Source organism: Symphalangus syndactylus, chromosome 6 (assembly GCF_028878055.3).
Source record: "Symphalangus syndactylus isolate Jambi chromosome 6, NHGRI_mSymSyn1-v2.1_pri, whole genome shotgun sequence".
Classification (NCBI taxonomy): Eukaryota; Metazoa; Chordata; class Mammalia; order Primates; family Hylobatidae; genus Symphalangus; species Symphalangus syndactylus.
Genome location: NC_072428.2, coordinates 117876359 through 117892451, shown reverse-complemented (window position 1 = coordinate 117892451; position 16093 = coordinate 117876359). Strand labels below are relative to the sequence as shown.

Here is a 16093-nt window from a genome sequence, read left to right as displayed (position 1 = left end):
TGTTCAATATAGATTCACACTTCTATCCATATCTTTATAATGACACTTGATGATAATGTTTGAGGCCAACAAGATTATGTATCATTTCAATGAGCATTAAGCATACCTTACACATTTCTAGTTTGGAGCACTATGGCAGCAGGAGGAATTTCATTATTTTCAGTGATAAGATACAGTTTTCTGCATCTTATCACTGAAAATAATGAAAAACCAAACACTTATCTTCACATTTACATACAATCACGCACTGCATAATAATGTTTTGGTCAATGACGGAGCACATATACGCAAGTGGATCCCATAAGATTATAATGGAGCTACAAAATCTGCTATGGCCTAGAGACCGCGTAGTCATAGCCTGCAGCACAATGCATTACTCACAAGTTTGTGGTGATGCTGGTAAAAACAAACCTACTGCACTGTGAATCCTATAAATGTATATAGCACATACAATTAACTACAGGCAGTAATAGTAATGGATAATAATAAATGACTATGTTAATGGTGCATGTATTTACTACCATACTTATTATTGTTATTTTAGAGTGCACGCCTTCCACTTAAAGAAATTAACTGTAAAGCAGCCTCAGGTAGGTCCTTCAGGGGGTATACAGAAGAAGGTATTGTTATCATAGGAGATGACAGCTCCATCTACATTACTGTCCCCTGAAAATCTTCCAGTGGGACAAGATGTAGAGGTGGAAGACAGTGATATGGATTATCCTGACTGTGTAGGTCTAGGCTAATGTGTATGTTTGTGTCTTAGTTTTCAACAAACGAGTCTCAAAAAGTAAAATAAATAAATAAATTTTAAAAATAGAAAAAAGTTTACAGAATAATGATATAAAAAATATTTTTGTAGCTGTGCAATGTTTGTGTTTTATGCTAAGTGTTATTACAAAGGAGTCAGTTTCTTTTAAAAAAATTAAGCATTATAAAATAAAATTTATAGTAATCTAAGGTTAATTTATTATTGAAAATGAAAACCTTTTCAAATCAATTTAATGTAGCCTAAGCCTACAGTTTATAAAGTCTACAGTAGTGTACAGTAACATCCTAGGCTTTCACAATTCACTTCCTATTTCATCAATGATTCACCCAAAGCAACTTCCGGTCCTGCAAGCTCCATTCATGGTAAGTACCTTTTATACTCTAATTTTACTGCACCTTTTCTATGTTTAGATGTTTACATACACAAATACTTACCATTGTGTTATATAACTGCCTATAGTATTCAGTACAGCAACATGATGTACAGTTTTTAGTACAGGAACAAGAGGCTATACCATACAGCCTCTGTGTGTAGTAGGCTATACCACCAGGGTTCTTGTGAGTACACTCCATGATGTTTGAACAATGACCAAATTGCCTAAGGACACATTTCTCAGAAGGTGTCCCAATTGTTAAGTAATGCATGGCTATAGCTTGTTAAGTAGTATATTGGCCTATTATCAAGCTTATACTTGAAAAAGACAAGTAGCAGCAATATGTCAATAAAACTACTATGAGCTGTTTCTTGAGTGGTCAGTATGAGCTTGACAATATACTAAGGACCATAGGAGATTATCGTATAGTAAGTATCAAAAAGGCAGATGGAGTCAGTGACTACTACAGTCCTCTCACCAAAAAATTATTACTGAAAGAATCTTGACTGTAATTTCTTCTTCATTTTATAGGTGGCTAAACTGAGACCCAGAGATAGTAAGTAGCATTTAGTGATGGACCTGGGCTAGAACTCAGGTCTCAAGTCATAAAACAGGCATCCTTCCACCATGACAGCCTGTCTCCTACATTCACACACAGATTAGAAGTCAACCAGAACAAACTATATAACGAGTGACTTACATGGATCTCAAGGGCATTATGCTAAATTTAAAAAGTCCATCTCACAGAATCACGTATTATGATTCCATTTATGTAATGTTCATGAAATGACAAAACTATAGAGATGGAAAACAGTTGTCAGAGGGATGAATGGAAAGGGAAAGGGGTAGAAGGGGTGGCACTAGGGAGACCTTTGTGATGACTGAATAATTGTCTACCTTCATTGCGATGTATGTGAATCGACAGTTGATAAAATGGCATAGAACTATACAAAGACGCTGTATCAACGTAAACTTCCTGGTTTTGATATTGTACTATAATTATATGAGATCTAACCACTGGTGGAAACTGGGTGAAAGGTACATGGGATGGACCTCTCTCTGCTACCCTTGCCACTTCTGTGAATCTATAATTATTTTTTAAAAAGTCAATGGGATTTTAACTTACTAAAAGGAGAGAAGAAAAGCATTAATGACTCTAAACTCCATTCTCACCTAGAATAATCAGAATAGTTCTCAAACAGAATAAATCTCTGAAGGTCAAAGTAGACAAAACTTGTCACCATCCCTCTACTCCAAACTCTGTAATGGTTCCTGTCTCACTCAAAGCAAAGGCCATGTACAGCCTACAGGTCTGCTGTCCCCATTCCCTCCTTCGCTAACCCCATCTCCCACCACCCCCACCTTTGCTCTCTCTGCTCCAACCCTAAAGCCTTCTTTGCTATCCAGGACACTTGACCATAAGACCTCTGTCTCTAGCGTTGCCTTTGCCTTCTGCCGCTTGCTTTTTCCCATCCTTCGGGTCCTTGCTCCTGACACCTTGCCACTGAGGCCTCCCTGACTCTTCCCTGGATTCCCTACTAAAAAATTTCCCCCTCCTAACCCTGGAATGCACCCCTCAACTCTTTCATAGCTTTAGTTTTCTCTATAGCACTTTTCATCACCTATATATCTTTACTGTTTCTTTATCTGATTGCCCCCATTGGAATGTCAGTGCCGCACAAAATAGATCTCTATTATATTCACTGATCTATCCCCAGTGCAAAGAGCTGGCGCCTGGCAATGTCATGTACTCAATTCAGTAAATAATCTGTTGACTAGAGATGGAGGAAAAAAAAACCCCCACAAACTAAAGTTAAAAAAATAAAACAACCATATAATGTTTGTGTGGCCTAAGAAAACAGGTGCAATTTGGAGATAACATGCAAATGAGGTTGAGTTTTACTTACATTTGGAAACATGAGATTTTAAATTCCAAGTCTGGCTTTAGTAAGATGAAACTTGAGAAAGACATTTACCTTTTAAGTCATATTTTCCATTCTATCATACCAAGCAGACTAACTTGACCTGAAGGACCTCTAGGGTGGTAGAAAAAGCTAACGCTCTAAATGATGCCACATAAGGCATCATCTGTGTTTTGAACCTTAGCCAAGCCTAGAAATAAAGACATACCCCACGGGGAGCCATGGAAAGGACACGAGCATTTGTTAACTCAAATACTCTCTATAAGGCAGAAAAGATATTACATACTGGGAATAAAATAGATATTTGTCACCTAGTGCCATATGTGCTATGAGTCTTTTTTGTTGTTGTTGGCAGTGTCTGGTTCTGTCACCCAGGCTGGAGTGCAGTGGTGTAATCACAGTTCCCTGCAACCTCCACCTCCTGGGCTCAAGTGAGCCTCCCACCTCAGCCTCCTGAGTACCTGGGACTATAGGCGCATGCTGCTACACCTGGCTATTTTTTTTAAGTACAGAAAGGGTTTCACCATGTTGCCCAAGCTGGACCTGAACTCTTGGGCTCAAGTGATTTACCCACCTTGGTCTCTCAAAGTGCTGGGATTACCAGCGTGAGCCACCATGCCTGGCCTACTATGAGTTTTATTATAAGTAAGCACCAAGTGTTGAGGGAAGACACACACAAGATGCACAATTCAGATTGTAGACAGAGTACCTACAGCAAAGCTTTCCTGAGAACTGAAGCACTGAAGTATGAGTAAGAGCTAACCAGATGAAATATATGTTCCAGGCAGAGAGCAGACTAAGTTAAATAATAATGCATTTAAGTTTTTTTTTTTTTTTTTTTTTTTTTTTTTTTTAAAGGAATGGTGAATGAGAACAGGGGAATGTAAATATAAACATGGAGAGGTAGGGAGGGGCCAGGTCATGGCTCCGTATACTCCACTCCTAAGGCTATGGAATGATTCTAAAAATCAGATGTGTGTTTCAAAAAGAGAATTAAAGCAGTAATGTAGAAAATGGATTGGAGGGCAGTGAGACTAGAAATAGAGAGGCTAGTAAAAAGAACTGCTGAGTTATTCTATGCTGACAGCATAAACCAGGCAGTGAGGAGAGATAGGATAGGATGAACCTGATATACCAGTAGGTAATTATGTACTGGGAGTGAGGAGGAGATAAAGATGACAACATGATCTTTAGACTAAAAGACTATGTAAATGGTGACACCGTCAAAAGACACGATCATTTGAGTAAAGGATATAGGTGGGAAGCCTGCTAGAGACATGGATAGGGAAGTCAGCAGCAACACCAAGAGATCACCCAGAGACTGAATAGTGGTAAGAAGAGGGACAATGACAGAAGCCTAGGAAGCACAAATATTTAAGGAGCCCTAAAGCAGACTGAGAAAAAGTTATCAGAGTTGTAGAAGGAAATCCATGAAAGTGTGGTATACTGAAAAGGTAGAAAACAAGATTTTAAAAGATAAGTATTCAGAGAGGTCAAGTAAAAAGTAAAGACTGAGAAGTGTCCTTGAGGGAAGCATTGGTGAATGATGGGGAAGGTTCAAGGCTAGAAGGTAAAGGAATGAATAGCAAACAGGACAGAATTAAAATGTCTTTTAATTGTTCTAATTAACTTGGCTATGAAGAGAAGGGAAGAAGAAGAAAAGCAGATATAATAGGATAGAAGACTGAAGGACAATTAAAAATAACATTAGTTAAAAAGAGAATAGCCAATAGCACAAAATCCCAAGGAGAACAAAAGAACTGGAATCCAGAGCATGTAGGCAGAACAATTAGTTTGGAAAGAAGAAGGTGAAACTGTCTACGGAGATGGGAAGGCAGGAGGTAAGAAGGCAAGCATAATAAGGAAGGCAAACTGGAAGCTGAGAGAACAAGAAGTTAAAGGCATTTTCCTGATAATCCTATATTTACTCCATAAAGTAAGAGATAAGACTGCTGACAGTGATAGGAAGAGGTATAGTTAAGTAGGGGTGCTTAGTGGACAAAAGCAGTCAAAGTCTAAAATAGCCATGGTAGTGAAATAACACCATTAAAACAGCATTTATGGAAAATTAATCCAGGAGTATTATGCAGCAAGATCTGAAGAGCGGGAAAACCTGCAGGTACGAAATGCTTGGATCTGCCTTGTTGAGTGCATGGAGTGGAGGGATGGCAAGAGTAGAAGAAAAGAACTGATAAGAGAATTCTTTAACATATTAATAACTAAATCACTACCTTCCTAATGAAATCGCTTTCTCTCAATACCCCAAGGAACACCTAGGCAGCATCAAACACCTTTAATTATTTCAGCTCCTGGTGGGAATCAAAGCTATTATTGATGGGCAGCCCCTAGCTTTTAGATTTCCCAATCCAAAATGCTATATGCTTCTTGAACCACAGCTCATAATCCAACTTAGTAACTCATTAAATATGAATGACTATGCCTACTTAAAGCACATCTGGAATATTCCCTGTACAAGTGGTGATACATTTTAATGGTTGTCCAATCAACCTGGACAGCTCGTCAAAATGAGTTGTCTAGGTTCTTGGCTTCTCTTCAAGCTCAGTATGTCTGGTCGATAAGAAAAGGAAAAGAATCATTTGACAGGAGAAGACTCTAATTTGATGAGTACCAAAAAAGTTGGGTCTAACCCACTGCCTAAGTTGTATTTTAATAAACTACACAGGTGATTCTTGGGCACACTGGAGTTTGAAACCTTCATTTTAATCAGCATTAGAGTTAAGCATGTTGGCTATGAAATGAGAGTAAGATGATACAAATGGAAATGAAAAGCAGGTATGTGGTAAAAAAGATAAGGAGAAATAAAAAGTTGACAATCATCAGCATACAAAGGGTAGATGAAGTTATGATTTAACAAAATACCACATAAAATACCACAGCCTAGGCAACATAGCAAGACCCTGTCTCTATTAAAAAAAAAAACAATAAATAAATAAATTAGCTGGGCATGATGGCATGCCTGTAGTCTCAGCTACTCAGGAAGCTGAAGTAGGAGGATCCAGGAGGTCAAGGCTGCCATGAACCATGATCGTGTCACTGCATTCCAGCCTGAGTGATAGGGCAAGGCCTTGTCTCAAAAACGAAACAAAACAAAACAAAACAAAACCACAAAGGAGAAAAAAAAAATTACAGAATCAAGACAGTCCCTTAGAGAATGTGAAGCCAAAGGACTTAATTAAATCTTTTTTGTTTGTTTGTTTGTTTGTTTGTTTAATCTTGTACCAAAGACAAGGTATGGCACTTAGAAAGAACACATCCAGTTCCTGCTTCTCATTTCATTTCTGGAGTTCATTTCCAAAGACGGACAAACAATGTTTTTGACATCTGTATGGCATCTTTCTTTGAAGAAACACTGTATGATACAATAATGCTCTGTGCCACATTTCCTAACCTACTTCCAATCTTGATCTTCCTAAATGAACCTCAAATTCTTTATTAATAGAAGGACAGAGGTCCGGTAATTTAGTAAGGGCCATGGCCAAGCATATGTCAACGATAGATAATTTGAAGGAACCCAGCATATGTGTAGATGCTCTCAGAGGGATACACTAATGTAATCATCAATAGTGCTTCTCTCTCAATGGAATTCCTGCCTGACTGCTGATCTGGGTGCAAGCTAATTTCCCCCATGGTGAATACTGCTGTTGAGATGCAGAACTCTCCACCAGCTGTTACCCAGAATTAGCATAATGACAGATTATCTAATCCCTTAAATTTAACAGATATAAATGGTGCTTCTATAACACGAGTTCACTCACATCCTCATTCATATGGCCTACCCCCACCCTATAAAAATTGGTCCTCCCATTCTCCTGGTGATGGATCTGGTCTGGAGTTTACCTCCAATCTTGCCAAAGAATCCAGGTGCTTTGCCAATGAGAAGATTTCCTAACCCCTTTTATTCAGGAGTGGGAATGCAGCTGTTATTCCAGATGCATCTGAAAAGGGGCACGCTGAAAATAAAGAAAAACTGTCTCTAGTAGACGAGCAAAATCCATAGTGCAGGGAAGTGCCTTCAATTAGATCACATTAAAAACTCTGACAAGGTAAACAAAGAAAAGGGTTAGTCAGCACTGAACTGGTGAGAATGAAAAAAGGGAGAAAGACACCAGAAAGAAATCAGAAAATTAAACTGGCAGCAAAGTAATAAAATTCTAACAGGAAAGACTCTGCTGTTTTACAGATTCAGAACTGTTCTAGATAGCAAGACTTACGTAGCATTGAACAAAATACGAGAATCAGACACCCAGAAAAACAAGGACATGCTCACAGATTCAAATAACCAGGAGAAAAGCACCATCAGCAAGAAGTGGATGGATGGTTGCTGGTGTCACCAAACAGAAGTGGTGAACTGTTCTACCCCCAGTGACCAGTGTAGAGATAGCTCAATTGGAAGGAAGTGAGAAGCCATCAGATTGTATTGAAAACAATTTCCAAAACATGCCATTTCCTCATAAACTGAGTCTTTGATAGGGCTCAAGAGAAAAAGATGACAAGAAAACATGCTTGCATATAAAGAGCTACCTAATTTCCTGGGATGGGGTGTGGGGGAAGACTTAGAAAAATGAGAGAAGTTTCTTATTTATCCTAAATATCTAACTAATCAAATAAAGTGTTTATAACATTTATACATCATTAAGTATACATTTCAGAAAAGTTCTGCTCAAGCTGCACTCGGTATGGGTGTATTCAACACCAGAGTATACACCATCAATAGAGACACTTTTTGAGGTACTTTTGTCTCACTTTGAAATTTTATCATTTGTCTTACAAGTATACCATATATTCCTATCTCCACAACATAACCTAGGACAGGGGCAGGCAAACTCTTCTCCAGTTTTTGGAGTTAAAGTTTTATGGGGACACCACACCCATTTGCTTGCACATCATCTATGGCTGCTTTACCGCTACAAAGGCAGAGCTGAATAGCTGCAAGGGAGACCATATGACTCTCAAAGCTGAAAATATTTACTATCTGGCCCTTTGAAGAAAAGTTTGCCAACTTATACCTTAGAGCACTGCTCTTCAAGGTGAGCTTTAACAGGTTACTTTCCATGGTGCTTGTAATGAGGAGGTCACACTCACAGGAATAATTACTGTATTAGTGTAAAAAAAAGTTAGCTATTGTTTTACAATTCTGCCAATATGATCTTCATATAGCACTGGTTAATTCATATGTTCAAAACAAAGTAACTAAGGCAGCACACTGTAATATGACAGCCTCTGAGAAGACTCTAAGGATAAGGTGACTTCCTCTTTACTAAGCATTAATTTTTTTTGAGGGAAGAAAGAACATGGCATTTATTCAAGGTATATTAACACTCTGGCCGTAAGACTCTACAGTAAATAAACTGGCACCTCGCTTCCACGGAACATTCGTAATGCTTCCATTCAAGGAGAACTACAAACCACTGCTCAATGAAATAAAAGAGGATACAAACAAATGGAAGAACATTCCATGCTCATGGGTTGAAGAATCAATATCGTGAAAATGGCCACACTGCCCAAAGTAATTTATAGATTCAATGCCATCCCCATCAAGCTACCAATGACTTTCTTCACAGAATTGGAAAAAACTACTTTAAAGTTCATATGGAACCAAAAAAGAGCCCGCATCGCCAAGTCAATCCTAAGCCAAAAGAACAAAGCTGGAGGCATCATGCTACCTGACTTCAAACTATACTACAAGGCTACAGTAACCAAAACAGCATGGTACTGGTACCACAACAGAGACATAGATCAATGGAACAGAACAGAGCCCTCAGAAATGATGCCGCATATCTACAACTATCTGATCTTTGACAAACCTGACAAAAACAAGCAATGGGGAAAGGATTCCCTATTTAATAAATGGTGCTGGGAAAACTGGCTAGCCATATGTAGAAAGCTGAAACTGGATCCCTTCCTTACACCTTATACAAAAATTAATTCAAGATGGATTAAAGACTTAAATGTTAGACCTAAAACCATTAAAATCCTACAAGAAAACCTAGGCAATACCATTCAGGACATAGGCGTGGGCAAGGACTTCATGTCTAAAACACCAAAAGCAATGGCAACAAAAGCCAAAATTGACAAATGGGATCTCATTAAACTAAAGAGCTTCTGCACAGCAAAAGAAACTACCATCAGAGTGAACAGGCAACCTACAGAATGGGAGAAAATTTTTGCAACCTACTCATCTAACAAAGGGCTAATATCCAGAATCTACAATGAACTCAAACAAATTTACAAGAAAAAAACAAACAACCCCATCAAAAAGTGGGCAAAGAACATGAACAGACACTTCTCAAAAGAAGACATTTATGCAGCCAAAAAACACATGAAGAAATGCTCATCATCACTGGCCATCAGAGAATTGCAAATCAAAACCACAGTGAGATACCATCTCACACCAGTTAGAATGGCCATCATTAAAAAACCAGGAAACGACAGGTGCTGGAGACGATGTGGAGAAATAGGAACACTTTTACACTGTTGGTGGGACTGTAAACTAGTTCAACCATTGTGGAAGTCAGTGTGGCGATTCCTCAGGGATCTAGAACTAGAAATACCATTTGACCCAGCAATCCCATTACTGAGTATACACCCAAAGGACTATAAACCATGCTGCTATAAAGACACATGCACACGTATGTTTATTGTGGCACTATTCACAATAGCAAAGAGTTGGAACCAACCCAAATGTCCAACAACGATAGACTGGATTAAGAAAATGTGGCACATATACACCATGGAATACTATGCAGCCACAAAAAAATGATGAGTTCGTGTCCTTTGTAGGGACATGGATGAAACTGGAAAACATCATTCTCAGTAAACAATCACAAGGACAAAAAACCAAACACTGTATGTTCTCACTCATAGGTGGGAATTGAACAATGAGAACTCATGGACACAGGAAGGGGAATATCACACTCCGGGGACTGTTGTGGGGCGGGGGGAGGGGGGAGGGACAGCATTAGGAGATATACCTAATGCTAAATGACGAGTTAATGGGTGCAGGAAATCAACATGGCACTTGGATACATATGTAACAAACCTGCACATTGTGCACATGTACCCTAAAACCTAAAGTATAATAAAAAACAAACAAACAAACAAACAAACAAAAAAGAGTAAGGAATGCAACCAACACTGTCTTCTCTGCTTTTAAGAGCAGCAGGAGGTACAGAAAGAAGCTGTGTGGGATACTGGACTTGCTGTGCAGTGTTACCTCCTGAAGGTTTTGTGGGGAAAAAATGAATTACTACATTTAGATAGTGCCTGGCACACAGTAAGCATTATATATGTTGGCGGTCACTGCTGTTGTTATTAATTTTCATTATTATTAGCATTGGCCTAGTTATGTCACTCCTCCTGGACTCCGTTGCCTTGTTTGCAAAATGAGGGAGGTGGACTAGATAGTCCTATCAATGTCTTTCTACTAAAAAATTCTATGACTTTATTAGAAGAAAAAAATCCAAAATACTGACATCAAGGGACATGTTCTCAAAGAAAGAATCTTTTAGGAAATAGTTGAAAAGGTGAAGCCTGACTTCACAAGTCCAGAGATCTAGGAGACGAAGCTGTCAGTGCAAATTCTTGCTTCAAATGCAACTGTGCTGGGAAGAGGTCACCCTGAGCTGATAAAGATATCGTGTTCACCTCTTCAGCAGCAGTGCACGGCCTGGGAGAGCACCCATCCATCCACAACACTCTCAATCACACATGCCACTGCAGAGGCAAGATTCATGGCTTCAGCAACAGCCCAGCGTTATCCAATATGCATGAAATCAAAGTTTTCATCATTTCCAGTGGTCAAAGGCCAGTCAGTGTTAAATCCCAGAATACCAGGATTAATGAAGGAGTCATTAAAAACCCAGCATTAAATCACTTCTGTAGCCAATGCTGAGAGTGATGTCTGTAATACATTACAAGGCTGATTTAAAAGAAACAAGTTCCAATTTAGAAATGAATTACCTGAGTTTTTTTTAACTGGTTGGATGGCTATCACAGCAATTTTGTTATTACAGGGGAAAGAGAGAATGCGTAACTTATAAATTCTGCTGCAAATGGGGAATTGTCCTAAGATCACAGGGCACCGGATTCTGGGCAAAAAACCTCTTAGAGACATATTAAGAGGGAGATGAGAGTCCTGGTAATCAAGTCAGAATTTCTTTTGTCCCCCAAAATATTCTAGTGGGTAGGGTGCTGTTAACACTTCATGCTTGGGAAATAAATTTGATTTAGAGAAGTTTTAGAATAACGACATTCTGATTCTATTTCCACAGTCCCTGCCTTTAGCAGACTAAGAAAACTGAATGCATTCTTCAGCTCCTGCTTTTGAAGCTGCCATACATTAAAAAAGTGTACTTTCTAGAAAAAGACCTCTTAGGTAGTGAAATCAAAGCTAAACTGCAGAAGGTGAGGGGAATAATGTGGGGATTACCTTCTAATCCACAATGAATACTAATGTCTTATTGCTAGAAATAGTCTATCAATGTGAAAAAGTCTTCAACAAATGTGTTAAAGATGAAGCACAGTGAAAAACAAAAACCTGGCACAAGTGGACATGGCCATGCTCTGCCTATACACTCCATTCTTCCCCTGAGTTCCTGGATGTAAAAATCACGGCCTCCAGACTTCTACTTACTGTTTTAGATTATAGCATGGAATGGTGCACTAATTAAAAAACAAATAAGGCCAGGAGCGGGGGCTCACGCCTGTAATCCCAGCACTTTGGGAGGCTGAGGCAGGTGAATCACCTAAGGTCAGGATCCCTAGCCTGGCCAACATGGCGAAACCCCATCTCTACTAAAAAATATAAAAATTAGCTGGGTGTGGTGGTGGGCACCTGTAATCCCAGCTACTTGGGAGGCTGAGACAGGAGAATCATTTGAACCTGGGAGTCGGAGGTTGCAGTGAGCCAAGACAGCACCACTGCATTCCAGCCTAGGCAACAGAGTGAGACTCTGTCTCAAAAAACAAACAAAAAAGAAACAAACGAATGACACCAGGTAGATGGGCAAAGAGCATCCCTTCATGAGCAATGATTCTCAGCCACACTAAACACACAAACCTCAACAGTGCAAGGTGAGGTATAGAAAATAGTTCCAATTCAAAGGATGCAAACCAAAATGGAAATAGGCAGTCCTGATTCTCTCTTCTCTGCCAACTCATGATACAATGATTTACATCTCTCCCTGAAAAGCAACCTTGAAGGGTTATCTAAGACCAGGTGATATAATTCTTAAAATATTATGTTATAAACATGGATAATATTCAAGATATTTAACATATGGCACTGGCTAGTTTGTTACACCTGTGCTTACTGGCTGAATAAAAGCCCCTTTCAGAAAGGTGTGAAAGAAAACAGCTGGGGTCATAAATGGGGTTATATCTAGAAGCGCATCAACATAAAACAGCCAATCTTCTCCAGCATATTAGTTTGGATTAAAGCCTGCCAAATAATTATACTTTGGTCATCAAAATACACATTATTAATTTCATATACATAAGGCTATCCCCCAAAATAGAACACCATAAACTCTATGGCTTCTTGGATATTTAATTTTGGGCTTCAGTCTTTATAAACCCGCCAACTGACATTGAGCCTGAAAAATGATTATACTTGAATTTATTTCATCACCCCAAATATTTATTACTTTGAGATACACAAATATTTATTACTTGGAGATACAGTTTTGGTTAGCTAGCAATAAGAGAGACAACAAAAGAGATTAACGCCTTTTACTGCCTGAGGATTCCTTCTAGGAGGGTGTTTTAAAACAACAGTAATAATAAACAGTCGCTAGCCAGATAAAATCGATGAATTTGAAAATCAGTTACAAATAGGGTTAAAAGGAACCTTACAGGTCCAAATTCACTACACCACCATTCCACTACACCACTGCTCTCTCAGATAAGCAATTCAACTAAGGTCACATCAGTGGCTAATGGCAATCAGGCCACTGAGTTAACTGGTGGAGATCACTAAGAATTAACTATTTGGGTAAAGTCTGATTACATTAATGAAGAACAAGCACCTTAAGCAGACTTTTGTAAATCCAGACTTCCAAGTAAACTAATCACTGAAAATCAAGAGCCTGGGAAGGAAGAGCTACAAATGGGAAAATCTACAACTAGATGTTACAGCCAACAGGAAACTTGTGGCTTCATTGCTACTGCTTGTCTCACCCATAAACATTCCCACCACTGAAATCCCCTTTACCAAGAACCTGAGAAGAGGTCTGAAGGAATTTTACATTACCAAGAAGACACACATTAAGGAAGAAGCATAATGTTGACAGTACTGTTTATGCCACTTTCAAATAAGGTCAGCTAAGGGCCTTAGGAAAAGAGGTTAACTGACTTGCAAGGTCACACTTTAACCTGGAGGCAGAGCTAGAAATAACCATCTCCCCATTGACCCCTCCACTGCTCTGCCATCATGTACATCTTCTGAACAGAGGTGGTATTGAAGAAATTAACAGAGCTGTAAAAGTGATCTGAGAACATAAACATCTGTAATGTCTTTCTTATTCCTCCTATTACCTGTGTCTATGCTGCAGACCTCATCTGAGAGCAGAGAAGATTGTTGGTTTCGGCCCCTCCTGTTTCCTTTAGACTCCCTTTCTCAGTGGTTAACAATATTGGGTGCACATCAGAATCACCACTTAAAACACTAATGCCAGACCCCACACCAGACAAAAACAAGAACCTCTAGGGGTGAAGATTTACACTGATAAAACACTAAGCATCAGTACTTAGATTTTAATTTTGGGCATCACTATTTTTTGTAAGTGCTCCAGGTGATTCTATTAAGTTTTGTGAAAAATTACCCAGACAGAAAACTTCAGCAAATATTACTCTCCTCAAGAAATCAAGGGCCAAGAATGATGTAACACAACCTAAGGCCCCAGAATCATAAATGTGTCATATCACCTGGCCTTCCCAAAGAACAAGGCCCTGAGAATTCTGGGAAGGAAATAGAGCAAACTTTGGTATTATTTCAGGAACAGCAAACTCATTCCTATTGGTTCTATTTAGGTCACAGGAAGCCAACCAATCAGTCGTGGTAGCAACCAGAGAGAAGATTCCTCCTCTTTGTCTCTGCAGAATAGAACTGCCAACTGGCCATGCTGTACTTCCTAGGCAGCTGTGATGACAAGAGCCCCCTGCAAAATGTAGACATTATGTAGGGGTGGGGAAGGGTGGCCCTCTGTGTCTCTGGGAAATAAGGATAAATAAGCTAACTTGTGGCCATTATGACAAAACCAAGCCTACATACCCAGTTTATTATTGGCTTGACATTAAACATCACTTAACAACAAAACAAAACCACCCACCCATGCAAACACATATCCCAAGACAGAAAATTACATAATGGCATCTGGGATGATCTGCTCTGACAGTGAAAGCAGAACCAGCCAAACCAACGAGGTCTAGAAAGGTCCAAAATGGAGAAAGGCAGCCTCAGAGAGTCATTTTCACATCCCCTATAGTTTATGTAAATGCAGGTATACATAAACAACGTCTTGTTCAGAGGAAGAAACTGAAGTAATAGTCTAGATTCTAGACGACTATCATTCTACTCAGAGAAATACCATGCCACTGCTAATTGGAAGTATAACTCTACGTTCTTCTACCAAATCTAATCATTCTAGATAAGAACAAATTTGTCAGAAGAAACTTGTTTTAGCACATGTCACTTGTTAGGGTAGAAGGTCAAAATAAGTTTTATTTCATATTGGTCAGAAAGGAAAAAGACATCCAGGAAGAGGTGTTCCACTACCTGTCCATTATGGTTTATGGCCTACATACTAGCCAGCTGGCATCACAGGAGCAGGAGAGTGGTGTTTTTGTTCCCCAGAGTCCATTAGCAACTGGACCAAACCCAGTGTCAGTGTTGCTAAGGTACAGATTGTGGCAGGTGCTTTAGATCTGTACTGCATAAACAAAGTACAGAACTTCTGCAAGTAAAAGTTCTAGAAATGAGACCCCATGCCAGGCCTCAGACTTGGAAGAGGAGGACAGCTTGGGCCAGACCCCAGTGAGTGCCCAAGCCCTCTTGGAGGCACTTTTGGAGCTCCTATTGCCTAGAGAGATAGTGGCTAGGGCACTGAGGCATCTGGGGGCCCGAGGAGGAGGCAAAGGGAACAGCAAGGGGCCTGGGTGACCCAGTTCCCCGCAGCGCCCGGAATGGCTCTCTGAATTGGCCAACCAGATGGTGGCCCGGGGAAACCTTGGCATGCACCAGGAAACAATGGAACAGTTGGCCATGTGGCTGAAGGGTTTGGGGTACCAGGCCCTAGGGACCCCACAATCCCACACCCCCACAACTCCCTGGACATGTTCGCTGAGGAAGTGGCGGAGGGGGAACTGGAGACCCCAACCTCTACCCAGAGAGGAGAAGCAGAGTTGCCGGGAGATGGTCTGGTGGATGTGATGTGGGAATATAAGTGGGAGAACCTGGGGGATGCCGAGCTACATGGGTCCTTCACCAGCACCCAGATGCAGACCTGGGTGAGCGAAGGCTACTTTCCTGATGGTGTTTATTGCCAGAAGCTGGACCCCCTTGGTAGTGAGTTCTACAACTCCAAACGCATTGACTTTGACCTCTACACCTGAGACTGCTGGGGACCTAGTTTGGTGGACCCTTCTTTCCTGAACTTTGTGGAGGAGGCCCAAGTGTCTCAGGCAGTGAGGAAGTTGGAGGCCATTTTTCAGTCAATTTCCCTTTCCCAATAAAGCCTTTAGTTGTGGGGCCTTGGCTGTGCGGGTGGCCAGAAGCCAGGGAACCTCTCCACAGCCCCTTTGGACTCACTTTGGTTCCTAAGTGTTTGCTCTTATGAAAATCCTCCTTGGAGGTGCCTGTCAGGGGTTCCGTGGCCTCCCTGCCTGGACTCTACTTGCCAAGTAAACACCCCCAACTGTGCTATGAAAAAAAAAAAAAAAAAAAGAAACCCCACTTACAAAACTAAGTGAAAACAAAAATACATTTTTAAAAAAGTGTTCTTTGGGAGG

At 40.1% G+C, this 16093-nt stretch overlaps 1 protein-coding gene and 1 pseudogene across 1 annotated transcript in view; one reads left to right on the top strand and one right to left on the bottom strand.

The window, feature by feature from the left end:
* The window catches only part of SND1 (staphylococcal nuclease and tudor domain containing 1), a 445319-nt gene that overhangs the window by 219117 nt on the left and 210109 nt on the right, over window positions 1-16093 (bottom strand). The window lies entirely within an intron of this gene.
* On the top strand, window positions 639-15779 carry LOC129484111 (CD2 antigen cytoplasmic tail-binding protein 2-like; annotated as a pseudogene).